The sequence below is a fragment of the Notothenia coriiceps genome, unplaced genomic scaffold (genome assembly GCF_000735185.1).
Source record: "Notothenia coriiceps isolate Sejong01 unplaced genomic scaffold, NC01 NC01_scaffold00001564, whole genome shotgun sequence".
Lineage (NCBI taxonomy): Eukaryota > Metazoa > Chordata > Actinopteri > Perciformes > Nototheniidae > Notothenia > Notothenia coriiceps.
Genome location: NW_011334265.1, coordinates 10391 through 16922, shown reverse-complemented (window position 1 = coordinate 16922; position 6532 = coordinate 10391). Strand labels below are relative to the sequence as shown.

At 41.2% G+C, this 6532-nt stretch overlaps 1 long non-coding RNA gene across 1 annotated transcript; it reads right to left on the bottom strand.

The window, feature by feature from the left end:
- Positions 1 to 1772: 1772 nt before the first annotated feature.
- LOC104962772 (uncharacterized) lies at positions 1773 to 2525 on the bottom strand. Its single transcript, XR_800242.1, has 3 exons — positions 2481 to 2525; positions 2131 to 2241; positions 1773 to 1872 (listed from the first exon to the last, which is right to left on the bottom strand). It is a non-coding gene; the product is annotated as an uncharacterized lncRNA (long non-coding RNA).
- Between the last annotated feature and the right edge of the window lie 4007 nt (positions 2526 to 6532).

Genomic DNA, 6532 nt, shown 5'->3' with positions numbered 1-6532 from the left:
AAATCAATACATACAACTACTTTTTAAATCAATAAAATCATTTTCTAAATCCATAAAAGCATTTCAATTAATATTGGGAGTCATATCGTTACTTTGTTGAGAATGTGGCCATGTAATAAGCGGGATAATGTGCAGCGACTTGGTCATTATGGGGAAAATGACACCTTCATGCCGGTCTAGATCCCTCCGCTTGGCGTCGGGCTCCTGATCAGCCTGTGGGTGTTCTTTTCCCCATAATGACTGCATCGCTGCACATTATCCCTTAGGCTACATATGATTATATAGAGTCATTATTCATTTGTTTTAAAGCAGGAGGCGCAAACGCTTGCCTCGGGGAGGGAGAAAAAGAGCCACAGCGGAGAATAAACAGAAGGGCAACCATGCCAACCATGCAAGGGAAGTCTTCTTCGCTGCTTTTGTGGCAGACTACAGCGCCACTTACAGGCCTGGCATATAGACTACAGCGTCTCCAGCGCTTTCGAGCAGCAATGGCCGGCCGTGGCCCAACCTCTCATTCCCCTGATAGGTGGAGAATTGACCAATAGCCGCAGCGCCACCGTCCTGACGTCAGGACAGTGTTCAAATCTGGATCAGTCTGTATCAGATCCGTTGCAGCCCCTTTTTTAGAGATTTGGGTATGGAGGAAAATAGAGAGGGTTGTGTGTGACACTTGGTGAGTTCCCTGGAACACCGGGGACACATATTCATGTATAAAATACGTACAAAAGTGCATTTTGCATGATAGGTCCCCTTTAAAATACCTGCAACTTGACTTGAACGCTAGCTCAAAGAACTGAGACCTGATTTGGACCTGACCCTCAAAGACTTTAGAATTTTCTTGGACTGTAGCTTCAAGACTCAATAATTGACTTGGACTCAAGTTTAAAGACTTTGAACTTGACTTGGAATCTAGCTGAAAGACTTAAGAGTAGATTTTGGCTTACTGCTCAAAGACTTGAAACTTAATATGGACTTTAGTTTTAAGACTTCCTGACTTGGATTACATTTTAGCTTCAGACTTGACGTGGAATATAGCTCAAATATTTTAGCGATTGACTTGGACTGCAGATAAAAGCACAGAGACTTGACCTGAAATCAAGCTTAAGTACTTGAGGCTTGACTTGAAGACTTGAAAGCTGATTTTGACTTGCCACTAAAATACTTGAGACTAGACTTGGACTCTAGCTCAAAACCCTGAGACTTCACTTGGACATGACCCTGCAAGACTTAACACTTGACTTGGACTCAAGCTAAAATACTAAAAAACCTGACTTGTAACCTAACTCAAAGACTTGACTTGGACTGTAGCTCAAAAGCTTGATCCTTGACCTAAAGTCTACCTCAAAGACTGAAGAGTTGATTTTGAATGTAACTCAAAGACTTGAGACTCGTCTCGGCATTGACCCTCAAAGACTTGATACTTGACTTTGATACTAGTTTTAAGACTTGAAACTTGACTTGGACTTGAAAAAAAGGGCTTGTGAGCATCTCTGATATGTGGTGATGGCTTCAAGAAGTGTCAAAACTCAGAGCAATGGGTTGTCCTGTAACCTCTGCACTCTGTACTTTAGGCTACAACATAATTCTAATCACGATTCTGAGTAAGATAGGGGTTCTCAGCAATGGCTAACAATGTCAACCCACAGATTGTGTGTCTGTTGACAATTAACAATTGTTGGTGTCCACTCCTGGATAAATATGAATTATATAACCTTGACTTGATACCCTACATAAGGTACAGAAGCAGCTGCATAAAAACAATATGTTCGCACCCGCTCGTAGGTGTCCAACAACATCTGCAAGGCTGCCTTTCTTGACTTTGGTGATGAAGGCCCCAAGTCTCCCCATCTCTGTCATCTTCCCTCCTACCACCTTGGGAGAAAGGAGAATGCATATTAAGAATATTAGTTTATGTCTCCAGTTCTCTGCAGGATTCAGTCATTGCTTAACATACACATTTGTTTCATGGAAAACTCTTTACCTTTTTAATTTGTCTTGCCAAGCACGACATACAGCTAACAGATTTTCAAATGTTACTTTTTCCAATTATAAGTAATCTAGCACTAACAAACACAAATAAGGTATTTACAAGCAACATTCAGGTGTGAATGTGATCAATTCTATGCTTACTTTCAGGCCGAGGAGAGAGCCAGCCTCACGGGGCATTGCCGATCTCTTGCTCAGCGTGATGCGTCCGATCAGGTGGTCACCCTCTTTGGATGGCTGCCATGTAACTGGATGCTACAGGAAACGTTATGAGGCATTGTGAAGGGGGATAGGGAAAGACATAAGGAGAAGAGAGATGAGGAAAGCAAATGTTTTAAGTCATTGGTTGATTTTGTATTGTTTGGATTTCATTCGTATCAATGCATTTAGGAATAAGTGTATTTGTTTGGTTCTGTACATGAGTAACAGTAAGAAATCAGGACTGAGGCAGTTTATTTAGGTTCAGAATTTGTAATGTTTTTGCTGAAACTTACATGCCACACTGTAGGATCTAGAGAATGACAGTCCCAGTCACCTGCACAGAGAAAGAGAAGGAGGCGTTATTTGGCCTGAAAGATATTGACACAGTTTGGGGTAATGATGACTACAGGATGACCAAGTTTGGAAGAAGGCTAGCTCTGTAGTTGGACTAAAACTTGATAATCTGAAGAAAGTGGTGGAGCGGAAAGAGAAAAGATGGACGCATCATGGAAAACCCCTCCCACTCCATCCATGCAGAGCTAGTGAGGACGAGGAGCAAATTCAGCCAAGGACTCATCCCTTCGTCAAAGTGTCTTGGACAATCCTTTGTACCAGTAGCCATCACACTCAACAATCAAGGATAAACCTCTTCCCTAACCTGGTCATTTCCTTAAACATAGTATAGGGATGGCTAAAAATGTAGTCCACTTGGCAGCAACCATTTAACCAGCACCACCTTGACAAATATAGTTTTTAATTTATGCACCAATTAAACCTTGAAATAACAGCTTCTTGCTTCTTGCACTTCTTGAACTTGGTGAGCGGTGCAACTTCCAATGGGAAGTAGGACTTAACCAACCCTAAGCCAACTATTTCACAGTCATATTTGATTGATAAAATACTTTTTGATGTGCTCTACTTCTTGTTCTTGTGATTTAGAGTTTACAGTTTATGTGCAGAATATGTGTCACTAAAGTAACGCTAACTGCTAACTGAAGCTAACATTAAACGCTGAGAGACTTTTTGTCCATTTTCATTTTTGTCTTCAGTTATTGTATTTTTACTTTTTTCAAATCTTGGTGGAATATGCAAATAGGAAAATACACTTAAAATAAGTCAAAATATATCTTTATAAAATCCAATGATGTTATGTATGGAGCCCCTTGCATATATCTGCTAAAGAAGAAATCCTTGGGCTTTGTGTTTACTTACATATTATACCAATTCCACAAGGTTACTCGGTTGTTAAAAGATAAATAAACAGATATTAATACGTAAACAACTCTGCTTTTTTGCTGCTTGAAGTATATTGCTCAAGAACAACAAACTATTTAAAAATAATAAAGGAAATGATTTGCAATTTCACTTTATGTTCACATCAAATAAAGCACTAATACAAATATATAAATCATATCTACATTTAAAAGTGGATGTGTCTACCTCTACACTCTTTTAACCTACCAAAAATATCCTTGAGTGATACAGAAATATATATATTTTGCATCCCTATTATACCTCCTTAAAATGCCATCCTCTTACGTACATAATGTTAAATGGAGTAAAAAGACACAAAAAACAAACATGCTACTATGAAAAAAACATAAAAATTGCATTAAAGTAAGAATAAACTTTTATTAAAAATCTACTGATTCACTGCTTGTGTGCCTGTCCATAACTCATGCCAGAGCCTGGCGGTGGACAAAGACACCAGTGACTGAGAGAGTATCCCCACTCTCATTAACACGGACAGATGGTGGGCTCAAGTGGAACAGACCAAAGAAGCCTGTGAGATTTATGGCCACTCTTCCTCCACAGGACTAAAACAACAGTAGATGACATCAGCCTGGGATTTAAAACACTCTGAAGAACTTCCTATTCAAGGTTACTAAAAGATTTTCACCTGGCACGAAGGCTGCGCTCCGTCAGGATCAAAACCTCACGCCGATGAAAAGCAGGAGAACCAAACCCTCCCTGTCACACCCTCTTCAAACCTCCTATAGACACTTTGTGTTCCAATACGCACATCTTGTGAACCATTACTTGTACACCATACTGTAAAAATGATTCAGTATATTTTTCCTTTTTCTGTATAATGCTACATCTTTAAAACTGCACAGCTCCTCCACTTCTAAATTCTGATATAGTGCACATACAGTAAATGTATGATTTACTGCACTGTTTTCCTTTTTCTTTGTCATATTGTTAATATTTTTTGTATTTTACATTTTTAAATGATCAAATCTGAACTAGTATGAGAAGACATGGCTCCAGAGCTGATAATTTGAAATCTGAAAGTCCACGGTTAAGAGGATAAATGCTGACTCCACAGTTTGAAATGCTGAGTCAGGGCTTTTGGTTTTGGAGAATGAACATGCTGGGCAGATTACAAAATATGTGCTGCTTTTCTTCCAACTGATGCTGCGTGAAAGCATCCGCTCCTTGGAGGTATATACTGTATATTACTATTTTTATCATCATCACTAAAATGAATAAACTCAACAAAGCTAGCATTTACCGTACAGGTTATTTTTATTTATTGTGTTTATTATAATTTTTTCTGGGATTGCAAATATGAATACATTTGTGGGAAACAAAGTGGACTGGTTTCACTTAAAGGTCCCATGTCATGGCCATTTCTACTGATCATAATTCCATTGTTGAGGTCTACTAGAATACATTTAAATGTTTCAATGTTCCAAACTCACATTGGTTTCTCATTCAGCATCTCTGTGTAGTATGTGTGTATTCACTCTCTGTCCTACACGGCTTGTTGGAGCTCCTGTGTGTGTGATTGCATGGGATACTTATATCTGTGTGTGTGTGTTTGCCTAACTAAAGCATCTGACTCTAACCCTTATGTCCTCCCTCCCTCCCTCCCCTCCCCTCCCCTCAGGGGACTATGCGGGGGTGAAGCACGCGCTCCGGGAGGCGGAGGTGTACTACAACATGGACGTGAACTGCCTGGACCCGCTGGGCCGCAGCGCGTTGCTCATCGCCATCGAGAACGAGAACCTGGAGATCATGGAGCTGCTGCTGGACCACGGCATCCACACCGGGGACGCCCTGCTGTACGCCATCCGCAAGGAGGTGGTGGGCGCCGTGGAGCTGCTGCTGAGCCACCGGAGGCCCAGCGGGGAGAAGCAGGTGAGAGAGAGAGAGAGAGAGAGAGAGAGAGGGGGGACAGAGGAGGGAGGGAGAGAGAGGAGGGGAGGGAGGGAGGACAGAGAGAGAGAGAAGTANTTGTGGCAGACTACAGCGCCACTTACAGGCCTGGCATATGTACTACAGCGAATGAGAGGTTGGGCCACGGCCGGCCATTGCCGCTCGAAAGCGCTGGAGACGCTGTAGTACATATGCCAGGCCTGTAAGTGGCGCTGTAGTCTGCCACAAAAGCAGCGAAGAAGACTTCCCTTGCATGGTTGCCATGGTTGCCCTTCTGTTTATTCCCTCCGCTGTGGCTCTTTTTCTCCCTCCCCGAGGCAAGCGTTTGCGCCTCCTGCTTTAAAACAAATGAATAACTTGTGGGGAAAAGAACACCGACATTATGCAATGTGCACATTATCCCGCTTATTACATGGGCACATTCTCAACAAAGTAACGACATGACTCCCAATATTAATTGAAATGCTTTTATGGATTTAAAAAATAGTTGTATTGATTTAAATTGACATGCATTCGCTAAGAAAAATAGTCCATTGTTACTGTTTGAACTAACGTAGCAACGGCAGGAACTGCTTCGATAGCGTTTTTGAGGAGCTTTTTGATTACAGATTTGAAAATATCGTTGCTTGCTTTAAAAGTAGCACAATTCATTATGTCAAACCTTGGAAAGTATCTAGATATCTCTGCCCTAATGCCAAAGTAACTGGCAACTGAATATTGATGTCTATGTCTGGACCGCTGCGTAAAAAGGAGGGTTTCTGCCCCATTACTTCTCTTCTTACTTCTATAAGAATAAAACATGGAGGACGGAGATCTCTTTTTCTCCCCCTCTTCTGATCTCAAAGCACGCTCCCCTCTCCTGCAGGGGGGCGTGGTCAGCTGCATCTCACAGAATCAGCCCCCTGCAAAAACAGCGCTGGAAAGAGCATATAGAGCTAAATGAGGCATGGCTAAAATGCAGGATCTTCTTGGTGTTTTGAAAAAAAAAACTATATTTATATACTTTATATAGGTATGGCCCTACAATATATTGTTCAAATATAGCATGATAGGTCACCTTTAAGTTGATCTTTATCCCAATTTTCTTTCTCGTATATGTTCTACTTTTATCTCTGGGTAGTTGTTTTAACGTTTAGTATTACACCCCTCACCTGGCTACGCAATGTATTTATATTCAACATAC